Source organism: Schistocerca nitens, chromosome 2 (genome assembly GCF_023898315.1).
Source record: "Schistocerca nitens isolate TAMUIC-IGC-003100 chromosome 2, iqSchNite1.1, whole genome shotgun sequence".
Taxonomy (NCBI): Eukaryota; Metazoa; Arthropoda; class Insecta; order Orthoptera; family Acrididae; genus Schistocerca; species Schistocerca nitens.
Genome location: NC_064615.1, coordinates 39,294,702 through 39,311,864, shown reverse-complemented (window position 1 = coordinate 39,311,864; position 17,163 = coordinate 39,294,702).

The window sequence follows — 17,163 nt, the reverse complement described above, 5'->3', positions numbered from 1 at the left end:
CTTTGGTCAGAAATGCCCGCTTCACTTCTGCTATTGTGCTTCATATATCACCATTGTTTTCTCCATTAAGTTTTATTTTGCTTCCAAGGTAGTGTAACTGCTTACCTTCGTCTATATCGTGTGCATCAGTTTTAACATTAAACTTATTCCTAACGCCATTTTTCCTACTCCTCATTTCTTTTGTCTTACTTCGGTTTACTCTCAAGCTATAGAGTGTACTGATTAGACTATTCATTCCATTCAACAGGTCTTGTAATTCTGTCTCATTGTAACTGAGAATTGCCAGGCCATTAGCGAATCTTATCGTTGATATTCTTTCACGCTCAATTTTAATCCAACTCTTGAAACTTTCTTTTATTTCCGTCATTGCTTCTTCGATGTGTGGATTCAACAGCGGAGTTGAGGGACTGCACGTCCCTATCGAATGCACTTTTGGGCCCGAGTATTCGTACGTGGACTTCCATTCTTATTTTCCCCTTCCGGTTATCTTACACATCGTATGCTACCTACATTTCCCTAAAGTTCATTCCTATTTCTCTCAGGATTCCCAACATCTTGCACTATTTTATACTGTCAAACGCATTTTTTAGGCCGACGAATCCTACGAACGTGTCTTGATTTTTCTTATGTCATTACGCTCGACGGCAGGACCGCCTCTCTAGTGCCTTTACCTTTCCTAAAGCCAAACTGATAGTCATCTAACAAATCCTCATGTTTTTCTTCCATTCTTCCGTATATTATTGTTGTTAGCTACTTGCGTGCATAAACTGTTAAGCTGATTGTGAGATTGTTCTCGGATTTATATGCTCTTGCTGTTTTCAGGATTTTATGGATATTATTTTTGCGGACATCTGATCGTATATCTCCAATCTCATAGATTCTACACATCATCGTGAATATTCTTTTGTTTGACACTTCCTTCATTTTACAAATTCCGAAGAAATATTATCTATGTTGTCTGCCTTCTTTGATCCCAAATCATCCAGAGCTGTGTTAAACACTATTTCTGTATCCCCTATGTCTTTCATCTCGACTCTTTCCGCTTATCAGCTCTCTTCTGCGTTCAGTAGTGGAATTTCCGTTGCACTCCTAATGCTGACATACTTGTTCTTGTGAATTTTAAAATTTTCCAGGCGAAGTGGATGTTCAAAGAAATTTCAGGCTTGCAGTCGATCGTCGTTTAATACAGCCCACGGTACTTCAACTAGGCACATACCGGTCATCTCACCTGAAGGTGACTGGCCCAAGTGCAATATCACTCGGTATATTAAACGACGCGGCTGCAATCAAAAAATTTGCTTTTGGTTTTGCGAAGGTTGTTCCATCTCTTGTATACGCTGAATCAATGCTTCACATGACCAATACAGATGAAAACGCGTGAGTGTACGATGGCAATTGGAAATGTCTAAAGCTGTACGAACTTTCCAGGTCAAGATCTAAACATAGCATACTCAGAGGTGATGCAGTCACCGTCTCTAGGAATTTGAAAAAGAGGAAGATTGGGTGTAACGTCCTGCCGACATTGAAAACACTAGAGACGGAGCCGAAGCCCGGATTGTGTAAAGGATAGGAAGGAAATCGGCGTTGAATTTTCCTGGAGTGATTTGGGAAAATAATAGAAAACAAAAATCTGGATAACCGGACACGGGTTTCAAACGTGGTCCTCCCGAATGCGAGTCCAGTGCGCTAACCACAGCGTTAGGGTTTGAGAAAGGCCAAATAATTAGCAGGAGTCACATGGGGGGCATCATACGGACAGCAAACAGTTTGTTTACTGTAAAACAGTGCATTTAAAACAGTGAGCGAGCGAGCTCGTTTGTATGGGTGTGTAATCTGGCTAAAATGTATGTTATCGGCATGAATGCGTTATGGAAACCAAGATGCAATGAGATCATAAAGACCACACCATCTAGTTGCACATACTGCACGTGGTCCAAATAATAATGTTCCTGTAACACCTCCAACAGATGAACCTGCAGTGGCTCAAAAACTACAAGAAATCGCATCAAATTCTAACAGCGACAGGAAGCATTTCATATCTACCGGAACCATCTAGAGTGTTTACTCGTGTTTTTACTAAAGTGTGTGAGACTGATGCAGTATCCAACACATGGATCAGGAGGAAGTCACGTTTCTTAACCACCATCAAGGTTCCTGGACCCTACCACTTCTGGAAAGGCGAATTTTACACGTGAATAATAATAAAAAAACAAAAGAGACGAATAGTTCGAGCTACAAAAGTGCTGACTTCATAAAAGTACGCCATGTCGACCTCAGAAAAACAACACATGGTCGTGTCAAGAGAATTGGGAAGCGCTTTGAAGTCGTATGTGGATTTTATGAAAATCAACTTATCCCTTATTCATTCGCCTTTGCTTGACACTTTCTCTAAGTATTCTAACAGATGTATTCTTAATATCAACAAATACTACGCCAGTATACAGGTTACACGGGATGTGTTGTTGGAATTAGTTTATACTACCACCTCCTAAAATATTTACCACTCCTCCTGAAAGACCTTGCAGAGTTTAAGATATGCGTGCGAAAATTTAGGAGTTACGAAGCTATCAGATGTAATTGGGTGTGAATAGTCATTTAATGTTAAGTTGCATAACAAGCGTGTACAGTGTATATGAACGCTGTAGTTAGTAATAGTCGGTAGAGATGGAAACAGGACGGCAGTACACGCAACTGGTCTCACACACCCTTGCAGTTTCTATCTTCCTGAATTTACATTTAAATGTATATTATGGAGGGAAGCGTTATTAAAGTAATATCATTAAAAATCAGTTTAGTAAATATATTTAAGGGATAAATTTAATATTTTGGTCAAAAATATTTACGCAAATGGAGATACATAAAATTTAACTGTTATCAAAATAGTGCATGAGTTCAATCAGATATTTTGTCGATACAGTCTTGGCACACAGTAACAGAATGTTCAAGGCAAATGCATTTCTTGCAGTTCTTACAAATATATCTTGTTTTTTTCTGTTTTTGCTTGTGCAGTCCACACACCGTCCTCGTGAAGTCGCAGTTGATTTCACTTCAGAAATTTTCACACTGCAAAGCTCTCCCATCTCTCAGTTATCTTTCTTGGCAATACTTTTGACATTACACTTTGCTGAAGATCATCACGCAGAAGCGCAAAAGAAAGCTGCCTCAGAAACTCTCTTCTTCTCAGTTGTTCTTTCTGACTTGAGTTGAAAATAATAGCAGCATTTATTGCAGCTGTGTTCATGATGCTATAAAAAATAACCATTGGCCATCTTCTTGTGTTTCTAGCTACATTATATGTTGCACTCATTCCGTCTACAACGTCAACTCCACCCTTAGTAAGGTTATAGAAAGTGATAATTTCTGGTTTTTCATCATTCCCTGTGTGGTGTCACCGCCAGACACCACACTTGCTAGGTGATAGCCTTTAAATCGGCCGCGGTCCGGTAGTATACGTCGGACCCGCGTGTCGCCACTGTCAGTGATTGCAGACCGAGCGCCGCCACACGGCAGGTCTAGAGAGACTTCCTAGCACTCGCCCCAGTTGTACAGCCGACTTTGCTAGCGATGGTTCACTGACAAGTTACGCTCTCATTTGCCGAGACGATAGTTAGCATAACGTTCAGCTACGTCATTTGCTACGACCTAGCAAGGCGCCATTATCAGTTGCTATTGATCTTGTTAATCATGTACCGTCAGACCGACGTTCACCATTAACGGATTAAAGTTAAGTATTCCACCAGCTACGTCCGTTTTTCTAAATTCTAATTTCCTTGTCCTGTTCCAGACCTCACGCCAGCCTGCGTGAGCTAAAACGCGTGCCTTTCGGCTTCCTCTGTTATTAAGGTGTTGGCTCTCCTGCCAACCCACAACACCCTGTATTTTCGTCAATATTTCCATTGTGGTGCATCGTTGACATTAGTAATGCCACTCTATTTAGTTTCGGCACATAAGAGACTAAGGTGCAATGTTTCTGAAACCCAAACATAGATGACTTTTCTTGTCGGTTTTTAGAGTTAATAAATCCCCTTGGGACATGTCTCTTGTTCTTCCTCAGGGTACCAACGATGGTCGCCTTCTTTGTAATCAATGTGTTTGCAAGCTCGTAACTTGTAAAATAATTGTCGCAAGTTATGTTGCGGCCTGTATTCAGGATAGGTTGGCAAAGTCTCTGAACAAGTTCAAAAGGTCTGTTGTCCTGTCCGTAAGGGTCTTCAGGCTGTTGTCCAACATATACCTCCATGTTGAATGTGTAAAACATTCTGGCATCCACTGCTGCAAAAATCTTTACTCCATACTTTTTTGGCTTATTTGGCATGTACTGTCGGAATCTGCATCTTTCACGGAATGCTTCTAGTTTTTCATCAACTGTCACCTATTCAGAAACTGTATAAGCCTTCTGAAAGTTTTCAACAATTAGACTGAACACCTATCTTATCGCCGCCCTGTGATCTGTTTTCTCCCTTTCCATTCTCGTTTGTTTATCTTCGAATCTGAGGCATCGAAGGAGAAAACGATGTAAGTAGGCTGTTTAAGTTTTTTATTGGTAACGCCACCTCTGTATGAAAATCACTGGCTGTGCTGTGTGCAGTCTGTGGCTGCTTTGCATTGTTGTAATACTCGCCATTGTAGTGTTAGGCAGCTGACTGTGAACAGCGCATAGCGTTGGGCAGTTGGAGGTGACCCGCCAGCAGTGGTGGATGTGGAGAGAGAGATGGCGGAGTTTTGAAATTTGTCATGAACTGCTCTATATATATATATATCAAGGTAAATACATTGTTTGTTCTCTATTAATATCTTTCATTTGCTAACTATCCCTATCAGTAGTTAGTGCCTTCCATAGTTTGAATCTCTTATTTAGCTAGCAGTAGTGGCGCTCGCTGTATTGCAGTAGTGGGAGTAACCAAGATTTTTGTGAGGTAAGTGATTTGTGAAAAGTACAGGTTAATGTTAGTCAGGGCCATTCTCTTGTAGAGATTATTGAAAGTCAGATTGCGTTGCGCTAAAAAATATTGTGTATCAGGTTAAGGACAGTCTTGCATAATTTGTTCAAAGGGGATGTTTCATATGTCGACCCTTAGCCTAGGATACCTCACTGGAATCTTCTGATTTTTTCTTGTAGTTTGTGTAATTAGTGTAGCTTTTGTTTATTGCTAGCGCGTAATTGTAGAGAAAATTTCCTTTGTAGTTGCAGTCTTTCATTGTTGTACAGTAAAACAGTTGTGGTATGCATGTAGATTTGCACCAAGTATTTCGCAGCTGCAATTAACTAGATATTATTTTCAGTGCTATGTTATTGTGTTCCCCTATTTTTGCTCTTCAAATTGTGTTTTTCTGTGTTGTCGTGTGAAATACTGTGACAACAATGGCGTGTGAAAAACGTAATACTAGGCTCCAAAGTAAACTGAGAAATGACAGTGAAAATGAAAGCAGTGTGTTAGCACCACCGAGTAATGAATTAGCTGATGTTCAAATTAGTAATTTGGTAATTGTGCATAGGGAAATGGAGCGTGCGGCAAACAATGGCGTGGACAGGGAAACAATTAGTGAAGAGGGAAGCATTATCGATCGATCGGTCGGCAACAGCTCGCCTCAGGAATCGGGAATGACAGAACACAATATTGCAAATACTGTAGACTTAGGTTTTGGGTCCTCACCGTTTTCTCAAATGAATCAAGACACATTTTCTGCTTGTCAAAATGTGAATGTTGCCGGTGAAAATGCACTGCCAAAAAGCATAGAGAAACAGATTCCGGACACTAATACATTATTATTGCAATTAATGCAACAAATGGAACAAAATCAGAGACAAACACAGCAAAAGCTTCAAAAATTAGACACAATGGAACAAAATCAGAGACAAACACAGCAACAGTTAGACACAATGGAACAAAATCAGACACAAACACAGCAAAAGCTTCAAAAGTTAGACACAGTGGAACAAAACCAGAGACAAACACAGCAACAGTTAGACACAATGGAACAAAATCTTCAAAAGTTAGACTTATTGGAGCAAACTCTTGAACAAACACGTGAGGATTTAACTACTGAGTTACATCACATTGAATCGAAATGTCAAAAAGTCTGTAATGACGTAAAAACACAAATTTGTGAGCATTTCCAACCTATTTTTTCGCGTCATGAAAATGCACTACAGAATCACGAAGCAGCCATAAAAGAACTGCAAACTACTGTTCATGAAAATCATGAGACCTTGCAAGCTAAATTTGACTCAGTTGCATCTACCGATTCGGTTACGCAACTTGCAAAAACTCAGGAAAACTTAAAGGACACAGTAGATACTCTGAAACTTGGTTCAGAAAAACACACTGAGGAAATGTGTTCACTATCGGAGAAAGTAGCCGAACTTTCGGATCAGGTCACTAACTTATCTACAAAGGTAGATGATGATCTGAATGACACAAGACCTGTAGCCTTCACTGACACAGAAGAGTATGAACAAATTAGAAAATTCAAACAAAATCAAAATCAAATCAATACACAGTACAAAAGAGAAATCCGGGAAGTACAAGATCAGTTGACGCAGGTAATACAAGAATTACATATTTCAGAGGACACTCGCGCTCCAGTACAGGAAGAGGGACATAGAAATACGGAACAGCCACAAAATAATAACACAGCGCATTTCGGAAATTATGAAAGAAATTGGCAAGGTGCACCGAATTTTGACGTGGAACCGCCGAAACGACGTAACAATGACCGATATGCGACTCGCCGACATGATGACTTTGACTATAAGCTGTTCATTACTACACGTAAATTCAAAACGTTTAAAAATTCTGCCAACGACATTCATCCACAAGCGTGGCTTCATCAATTCTCTCATTGTTTTCCCCCCAACTGGTCATTGGAGCACAGGTTAGAATTTATGTGTGACTACTTGGAGAATGAACCAGCTGTAAGAATGCGATCGGTCATTCACGATTGTCACAGTGAAGGAGATTTTTATCATGCCTTCCTCTCAGCATATTGGTCTCAAGCCACACAAGACCGAGTAAAACATAGCATCATAATGATGAAACGTTTCGAACAATCTGAATTTTCCAGTATTATGAAATATTTTGAAGACATGTTACACAAGAATCAGTATCTTTCAAACCCATACAGCCCCTCAGAACTCATCCGCATTTGCTTAATCAAACTGCCTGAACATTTACGACATATTATTTTAGCAGGACGTTGCAAAGACGACATTGAAGCGTTTCAGGGACTCTTACAAGAATTAGAAATTGACACTGACAATCGCGAAACGCGAAAACATGAAAACAACAATTACAGGTCACATCCGCCACATTTCCGTGATGACAGAAATAATAACGGGACACGACAAGGCTATTCTCACAACACAAATCGTGACCAAAACAGACACCACCCTTATGACAACCGCTGGCACAATAATAGATACAGAGAAAGATCGCATTTCCGTAGTAATGAATATGACAGAAATAACCATAGAAACAGACAATATGGGAATCAGAACTATTATTATCAAGGGAGACAGAATAATTTCAGACGCAACAGTTCAGCGCGCAGTTACGATTCAGGGAGAAATTCTCCACCACGTGACGGACAAGGAAGAAACTACGGAACCTACCGACATGACGACAGACGATATATTCGTAACGACAGACCTGAATTGCATCAGAACTGGCGGGATTTAAACAGGGCAGGGCCTTCTCGTCAAAGTGAATTTGTAGAAGTTAGGTCTCCTAATCCCAATAACGGCGCGCGCCAACAAAGAGACAGACAATGACTCGCACAGCAGGCAGCCGCGTGCGCCCGCTGGCTCCGAGAAAAATAACATAAGACGCTAGCCTTGAGAAAAATTTTAGCATTCTTTACCGACGTATACCACATGATAATTACTTTCAAGTTCAAACTCTGATTACTATGAAGAGTAAAGGATTTCACCACACTTCACATATAAAACCGCTTATTGAGAGATAATCTGCTTTTTAACTTTATCTTTGCCATAAAACTTTTCACTTCGCATTTCTAGTATGCTTTGTCAGACTTAAGAAACTGTTAACATGCAACAATGTTTGAAGTTAAATATCCAGTCAAGAACCAAGAGAACTTATTGAAACAGAAATTACGAATACATTGTTATAGTGAACAGAGCGGCGTCACAGTGTTATTGTGTGTGTACATTCTTGCTTGTTAGTTCCACTATCACGTAACGACTATAAGACTCACATACTTAGAACATTTACCAGTACTGTTAATGAGATTTTAATGCAATATTTTGGTTTATTTGAAAATACATTCTGAAATTAAAGTGCTTTCTGAGAGATACCAGATGACACAGAGGTTAGTTTATGTGACAGCTACACGATTTTCATCATGACGCTACTAATGAGTGACAGTTTACAATGTTGCTGTTGCAGTGTTTCTGTTTTATATCTGCACAGTTTTTCTGTATTGTTCTGGAAAGTAAAACATGTTTTAGTAGTAACTTTTGTGGTATAGCAACAATGAGACAGCCTTTTTCGTGGCACAACAATACGTTACTGTACAGTACTTTCTTCATCACGCCAATAAGCGTAATAACTACGATATCTATACACAAAGCATTTCACTTTTGTTTATCATGAGGTAAGTACATTGACTTCTGCAGAACTTAGCTTTCGGAGGACGATAACTATGACACTTCCACAGAATTATCTTACAGCAAGACGCACATTTAGCGCTACAGGACACGCATTTGAGAGATTAATTTTGTACTTATGCCATTTATTTTTCAAGATTTTTGAATTACAAAGAAAGTTTTCCATGATACATTTCATTCCATTGCTGTAATCTGTAACACCTGAGGGTATAATTACATTAATCCTCAGGGGGGTACACGCTTACTTTGTGTACCATGTGTGTGGCAACCACAGGGAGCCCTAGCTAATATGGTATTTGCTTATACAACTTTACACATCGGTACCATATTTCTCTAACACAAAATTACACAGCTATCTGATCATTTAACTGAGAGATAAACATTTTTTTTTACTACATCAGTGACACATGTTTACGCAATTACACAGTTGGATAACTTCACACGTATGAAATTGCATTTTGTCAGTACTTTGTGAACTGTTCATATTTTTTTGGAACCATTGTGATACTATGAGAACTTTGAATGATGTATTTGGTATGGGATCATGATTTTTGAAGTGCGTTTGAGGCGGATGACACTTTTGACATGAGCAGAGAATTTTTTTAGGTTTTGAAATTATTGGAGGAAGCTACGACGATTTTGAGAGTTGACTGAGGTATTATGATGTTATTTTTACGACGACGATGTGTATTATGCTGTTGAGGTATGTTTATGATGAACAATTTGATGCTATATGAGGAATTTGATTATGCTACATGTCTGTTATGAGGAAATATTGAAGAAGTGTCGACAAATATGTATATGTGTAATAAGGTAAGGAGTAATGAATTAGGGACTCTGCTTTGTGGAAAAGGTTGTTGGAAACCAAGAATCGTACTTCAAGGTTATGAAATGTGTGTAAATGTGTGACTGTATCACAATGCTGACGAATATTTTTTTTGGACACTGTTATATTCATACGATTTTGTTTCTACAGATTTGTAACGCAAATTCTTGACCTATGAAATTTTTATATGAGACTGTCACTGTAGCGGAAACTGGTGTCGTAAATATTTCGGTAAGAAAGTTAAGTGACCACCTGCACGTAATGCGTCGTGGGCACCCAGATGGGCGACAGCCGCCCGAGAAAAAAAGCCATTAGCATGTGCCTTCCAGCGGCACAGGTAGAAAAAAAAAAGGGAGGCCATTATCCTCACTATTGACATTCTCGTAAATACGACAGGCGCAAACTTGAAAACATGATTACACTGTAAAGTTCTTAATTTATGATATTTACTAAAATGCCTAATGAAACGATGAGAAACATTTCACGGCTATTGTCGTGCTAGTTGAGAGAAATGCCATATGGCTTGATTTATGTATTTATTAACTCATTTTGTTTAATGTCTAGTTTCTAGCTGCACTGCAGCATTGGTTAAAATAAAATTTAATAGATGTACTAATATAAATATTTTATGCCTACAGATCCAGTAAATAATTTTATGATCTATTCAAAAAAACGAAGGAGCATAAAAAGATATTTCCCTTCACAGGAATTGCATACAGAATTTTCTTTTCAACTACTGGGTAATTTTTTTTGGTAGAATAACTTCTTGTGGTGCACCACTTTAATTACATAGACATTAAGATGTGAATAGACATTTCCCTTGTCTGCATTGTTATCTTTAGTGTACTATTTTTTCTGCTTGAGCTATGTCATGTTTAGGTATTTCATTTTCTGCTGCTGTTTGCCAGGCATAGTGTTGTTGAATTTGAATTTGTGTTACTCTGCTAAGCCAGATTTATTTTTCTTGTTTGCTGCGCATTGCCTCATATTGGTTGTAATGTGAATTGCTTCGTAATTTAGATTTACTGTAGCTTGCTTTGCCAGCTTGAAATTTTTGTCATTGATGTTTGTGTTATTTGATTTGTGCTGCTGCATTGCCTCGTCCCTTAGTTTAGTATCTGAGCTCAGTAGATTTAAGTTAGCTTAAGAGGGGGTAGACTATATAAGAAACTAACTATGATGAATTTATAAGAAATGCATTGAGAAGCTATCAGAAAATGGTTTGGCAAAAAAAAAAAAAAAAAAAAAAGATACTGTACAGTGGAGAAAAACTATTTTTGACAGAGGATGTGAACAGAATACAGAAAACAGGCTTAGATAGGACTTTTGTGAATAATGATGAACGAAGGGAGATCTCCATGCAAAATACTGCAGTAAAACAAACCCTGTCCTTTCCTTTTGTGTTATCCCACTATGTGTTTGTGTACCCTTGTGTATTTGTTTTCTTCCTGTCTCTGTGTAGTTTCATAGAATTTTTTCTTCTTCTAATACTAAGCTACATTCACTATGATGAGGAATACTGTTATCCTCAAATATAATTGGCATTAATAATATGTTATTTACCTTGTAAATATGCTTAGACATTATTTATTTTGTTTTCTTTTAATGCTCATGTGTGAAGTTGATGTTTCGAAAGTTATTCTGATCTTTTATGTATGTACTCATGTCATAATTCCTGTAACACTGACGTATATGTCTATTTCTATTCTTTTGTAAAGCCCCTATTACCACAAATGTTATCTGTATTGTTATGTTCTTTACTGATGTGTTTTGTACCTTTGTTATTGTGTTCTTATGTTATAAAATTGTAATTGACACCAGTTCATCAAATTAAGCAACTTGTAAGTTACATTTCACTGCACACGTTTTTGTTGGTCATAGTATATGGACAATATGTGAGAAGTAGGGACTGATAGTGTTTGCACGTGTGTTAATAATTCAGCAAGGGACTGGATAACAGCATTGCTGGTTCTAAGGACAATTCCAAAAACTTTGTGAGTGCACAAGTGGTGGTTATGGACTTGCTATATTATCCGCAAGACTCTTCAATGGTGATTTTGCACCTGCACAGTCACAACAGATGGCTGCTGGCCATCTCTACAAGGACTACAGTGGGTCTACATCTTTGATGATCCATCAATACCATTATCTCTACAAGGACTACAGTGGGTCTACATCTTTGATGATCCATCAATACCATTATTTCTACAAGGACTACAGTGGGTCTACATCTTTGATGATCCATCAATGCCATTATTTCTACAAGGACTGCAGTGGGTCTGCGCCTCTGGTGGCCCACCAATACCGTAATCTCTACCAGGACTGCTGTGGGTCTGCTCTGTGATGACCTACCAAACGATATTCTTCAAAACTTTGACTGACTCAGCTGTGGGTTTGCTCTGTTGTGGCCCATTACCTGCCGGCATGTCAAGAGTCAGCACTGTCTTTCCGTTGGAAGGACAACACTACTTCTTCAAGACTGCATGGAAATCCACTACTTCCGTGTGCATTTTCTTTTACTGCTCAGACTTTGAGAAAAACACTGCTATTTTAACGTCATGAACGATCAGGACTGTCTTTATGGACTGTGAGAAAATTTGAGCTTTTGACCAACATTGTATCAATAAGTGTGTGCATTTGATTTCTTTGTTATTGTAATTATGAAAATTTTTTTCAAATCTGTGTTGGGCACTGCCCAAACCAATTTGTAAAATTTTTTGTGGGGAGCATGGGGGCTATGTAAGTAGGCTGTTTAGGTTTTTTTTATTGGTAACGCCACCTCTGTATGAAAATCACTGGCTGTGCTGTGTGCAGTCTGTGGCTGCTTTGCATTGTTGTAATACTCGCCATTGTAGTGTTAGGCAGCTGGCTGTGAACAGCGCATAGCGTTGGGCAGTTGGAGGTGAGCCGCCAGCAGTGGTGGATGTGGAGAGAGAGATGGCGGAGTTTTGAAATTTGTCATAAACTGCTCTATATATATATATATATATATATATATATATATATATATATATATATATATATATGATATCAAGGTAAATACATTGTTTGTTCTCTATTAATATCTTTCATTTGCTAACTATCCCTATCAGTAGTTAGTGCCTTCCATAGTTTGAATCTCTTATTTAGCTAGCAGTAGTGGCGCTCGCTGTATTGCAGTAGTGGGAGTAACCAAGATTTTTGTGAGGTAAGTGATTTGTGAAAAGTACAGGTTAATGTTAGTCAGGGCCATTCTCTTGTAGAGATTATTGAAAGTCAGATTGCGTTGCGCTAAAAAATATTGTGTATCAGGTTAAGGACAGTCTTGCATAATTTGTTCAAAGGGGATGTTTCAACGAAATCTGTTTATGCCCATTGTGGGATGAAATATTTCAACTCTGGTGCCATATGTTCGCCACAAATCTTGTAGACTTAGTCGATGGGCACGCATTACACCAGCGTAGTACAATAATCCCAATACGGCCTTTATTTGAGTTTTATTAGTTTGTTGTGCATCTCTTTCCTTGAAAAGTTTCCCTGGATGCTTTGAATGTACCTATTAGTGCAGTCAACGAGTATGTGCAAGGGCGTACCCAGGATGTGAACTAGGGGTGGGGTGGGGGGGGGGGCAGGTCATACTAGTCTCTAGTCTCAGGAAACAAGGACTCGAGACAACATACAGCACTTCGTATTAAATAAAACAGTAAACTAGTGAAAAACTGCTTTTAATGAACATTTTAAATACAAGAATGCACTTGTACAATCCGAGAAAACATGCAGCATTTCTTATTAAATAAAACAGTAAACTAGTGAAAAACTGCGAATATCTTCTGGGGGAGGGGGGTGCCGGAATCACTTTGCCACTCTGGGTCCTGGATTTCTTCAAAGTCGATTTATCCATCTTCAGAATCACCAGCGTCACTTTCATCCATTACTTCTTCACTCAAGTTCCTAATTCTCTCCTCCTGTGCCTCGTAACAATAAGCCATGATGCAGTTACAACACACTAAAATAAGGTACAAAGCACGAAAAAAAATCTGTTCTACCACTAAACTAAGCAGATACTGCAAATATGCGCGCGCGTGAATAACCTTGGCGGAGCTAACACTAAACTGACACCAGTGCACGCGGCTGGCCTGTAAGACCCTAGACCTCTTTGTTGTGAGCTAACCGGAAGTGCTATTGTTGAAATACCAGATACACCATACCAAACAACTCCTATTACACACACTTAAAGGTACTGAGAAGATAGCTTCTTGGAAACAACTCTCAGACATTGCATTAATGTGAAAATATTCTCCTAGATCCGACAGACCACCTGCGTGTACTGACGGCTTAATTGGAATATCTTCCATTTGTTTAGTATTTTCCTGTAGTTGTAAGGCTATGTAAAATTTGTGTTCCCTGCATTTTCTGTAACGTTGTTACTGAGCTGTGCCTGTACGTCTCCCATAATCGGTACCACAGAGACCTGTCACAGGTGCACTGCCGCACTTGTTAGCTCTGGCCGAAGCGGGAGTCTAGTGTGATCAGCCGGTGTACGCTCCGTCACAAGTCTGCCTACGAACGAGACGGGGAACACATGGTCTGCTGCAGTGACTCGGGTGGCAACCGGCCTGTGTACCGGGGTTGAGCTACGGGCGCAGTCCTCAGCTGAGCGCGTAGATTTGAGTGCCGGGTGTTCATTTGTGTGGCAGCTCTCGGTGCTGTGTGTGGAGGGCGGCACCTGCGTGGGTGTCGCGGAGTAACCGGCAATCAGTGCAGGCTGTCAGCCTGTCATTACCTCTATACTGCGCACCGAATACGACGCCCGGATGGGCGCTGTAGAGCAAGAAGTTTAAGCTGTCTGCTTCCCATTTTCTCTCTGCTGTGTGTGGAGTATGGCACCCGGGTACATGCTATGCCTATCACGTCGCACTTACCAACAACGTGAAAGTGAGGTGATCAAATGGTTCAAATGGTTCTGAGCACTATGCGACTTAACTTCTGAGGTCATCAATCGCCTAGAACTTAGAACTAATTAAACCTAACTAACCTAAGGACATCACACACATCCATGCCCGAGATAGGATTCGAACCTGCGACCGTAGCGGTCGCTCGGTTCCAGACTGTAGCGTCTAGAGCCGCACGGCCACTCCGGCCGGATGAGGTGATCACGTTAACCTGGTGCTCAGCTGAGCCTGCAATATGTCGATCATATCTGTGAGCGACGTTGTTTGGTCTCAGTCATTGTGGTTCGTACGGCGTTGTCTTTTTCTGGTGTCCCTTCTCATGTTTCTGTCGATCCTTGAGTTGCGTTAGTGTTCCATCCGTGCATGGGCCAGTGTCCTTGTTAAATTGTATAGACGAGAGCTTTCGTTTTTGGTAAAAGTGAGGCCCTGTTTTACACTGTTAGCTTCAATCTCGTTCATCCTTGTTTCTAGATATTAGTGGTGAGTTTAGCTTGTCGTTTGTTTACGTATGTCTGTAACCATGTGTTTTAAGTGATGCAAAGAAATGTCATATTTTATTGAGATATTAAATTATGAAGCCTTCTGCCGTTCCAATACCTTTACATTTTAATTTGGCTGGCAGTTCTGAGGTTGTCTGTCAGATGCTTCGATGTATGTTATTGATTATAGGGTACCAGTATTTGATTCAGTAAAGTTCAGTGCACCAGTTGCGCCAACATTGTGTAAACAGTTCGATGTGTGTCAAGATAATTGTTGTGCATGTGATGGATGTTCTTTGTGCAGAGGTTTTGCGTTATCATTTACTTTCAAGAAATTACTGGTTGCGTGTTGATGTCTTTCACGGTTCACAACGAAAAGATACCACTAGATACGAAGCTGCTGTTTTTATAAATTTAAATAATTGTCATAACATGCTTTGTTCTAATACTGGCCATAAGCACTCAGTACAGTGTTCGTTAATGGTATTCGAGGTGTGTGAGAAAAAAATATTTTTTTTTTTTATTTTTTTCAAACGACTGTACTTTCCCCTTTAACGCAGTTCCCTTAGGCAGCTATTCACTGGCGAAGTCGTCTCAGTCTTGATAGCAGAATTCCAATACCTTTAACATGTCGGTCACGTTCTTTCGAATATTCTCCAGAGTTCCAAAATGACGTCCCTTTAAGATATCTTTCAATTTCGGGAACTTAGGTCTGGTGAACAGGGGGACTTTGGAACAAAAGGAATCCTTCTGAGGTAAAAAATTCGATGGAAGTCGCCGTGTGACGTCGTACGTTGTTACGATGCAGCATCCACTTGTCTGTAATGTCAGGTCTCATTCGATTCGCCATTTTCCTGAGCCTTTAAAGGACATCTTCGTAAAACACTTGGTTTACTGTTTGTTCTGGAGGAACAATCTTACATGAGCACGCACGCGCCGTCGACGATCTTAGAAGCTGTACTGAGCGGGGTTCATCTTCAACGCGTTCTCGGCCTTCTAAAAATGATTTGTCCCAACGAGAAACTTGTGCTCACGATAAGAAATGTTCCCCATATGCCTGTTTCAACTTTTCGAGTGTCACGCTCGCTGAGTTTAACACAAAACTTGTTGGCAAAACGTTGCTCTAAGTTGCGCTATTTTCATAACACACACAACAAGTACACAACTTCAGTGATGACGCTCTCAAAAATCACGTGATGGCCGTACGGAGCTGAAACTGGGACTGAGCATCTGGGAGGTGTGACCACACCGGTCCACACAATGAGAACAACACAGTGTTGCCAGATCGCTCTCAGTGTTGTCTGTCTCATTCTTTTTCTGATACGCCTCTTGTGTATGCCTCAGTTTTGTTATTCGTTTTTAAATAATGAGTATAACAGATTACATCTATATATTTTGCTACTTGCTGTAAGGTCAAAGGTTATTTTTCGTATGTCAGAAAGTGATTATGTACATTTAGTTACCAAACTGTTGTGATCGGGCAGGCTGAAGTCGCTCTTACAGTCTTGTTTGATGCTCAGATTTTCTTTCCATTAATAAACCATGTATTGTCATTTGTCCTGTAAAACCACCAGCACCTTCCAATCCTCCACCCCTACACTCCCATGCTTGCAGGTCATATGTAGTATACAACATCAATGAAATCAAAAGAAACGTGTCGGCACCCAATGCCGAGAAATAATAGAGTGAAACAGGAATGTGAAAGCTAGCGCTAGTGCACCGAGTGGAAAAATGTAGAAGTTAATGTCTCGTTTCAAGCACAATCAGTTTAGCAGGTTGTTTTATTGGGGGACACAGTGGACAAATTCCGTGTGTGTCAGAGCTATAACGCTAGCTGGCACTTGCTATCTGTGAAATGAAAATAAAAATAATGTCACGGTTCAGTGGTTCAGATTCATGCTGCGTAGGGGACAATGAAAACTTCGGTAGTTAGCCATCCGGCGGTGGCACTTATCGCGTTACTTCATGCTTTTAAGTTCTGTTCAGCCAGTTGCGTAAAAATAAAATCACAGTTAAAGACACTACTCCACTTTGTCATCATGACTGTACCACAGGACTGCTCCCAACGAGCAGTCTGTTCCAAACAAGCGCTGCTTGCGTCACGTGAATACTCACCTAATACACTCACCCTCAGACTCTAAAACTAATCATAAATGCTAAATTTAATACTTCTTAATGAAATACCTTTTGCTTGTTAACTCCCAATATATTAATCAGTTCAAAATATTCAGTTGAGCAAAATTTACTGTGAAAAGCTGATAATTTCCTTTCTGTAGCAACGACGGTAGTGCCGAATGGCAA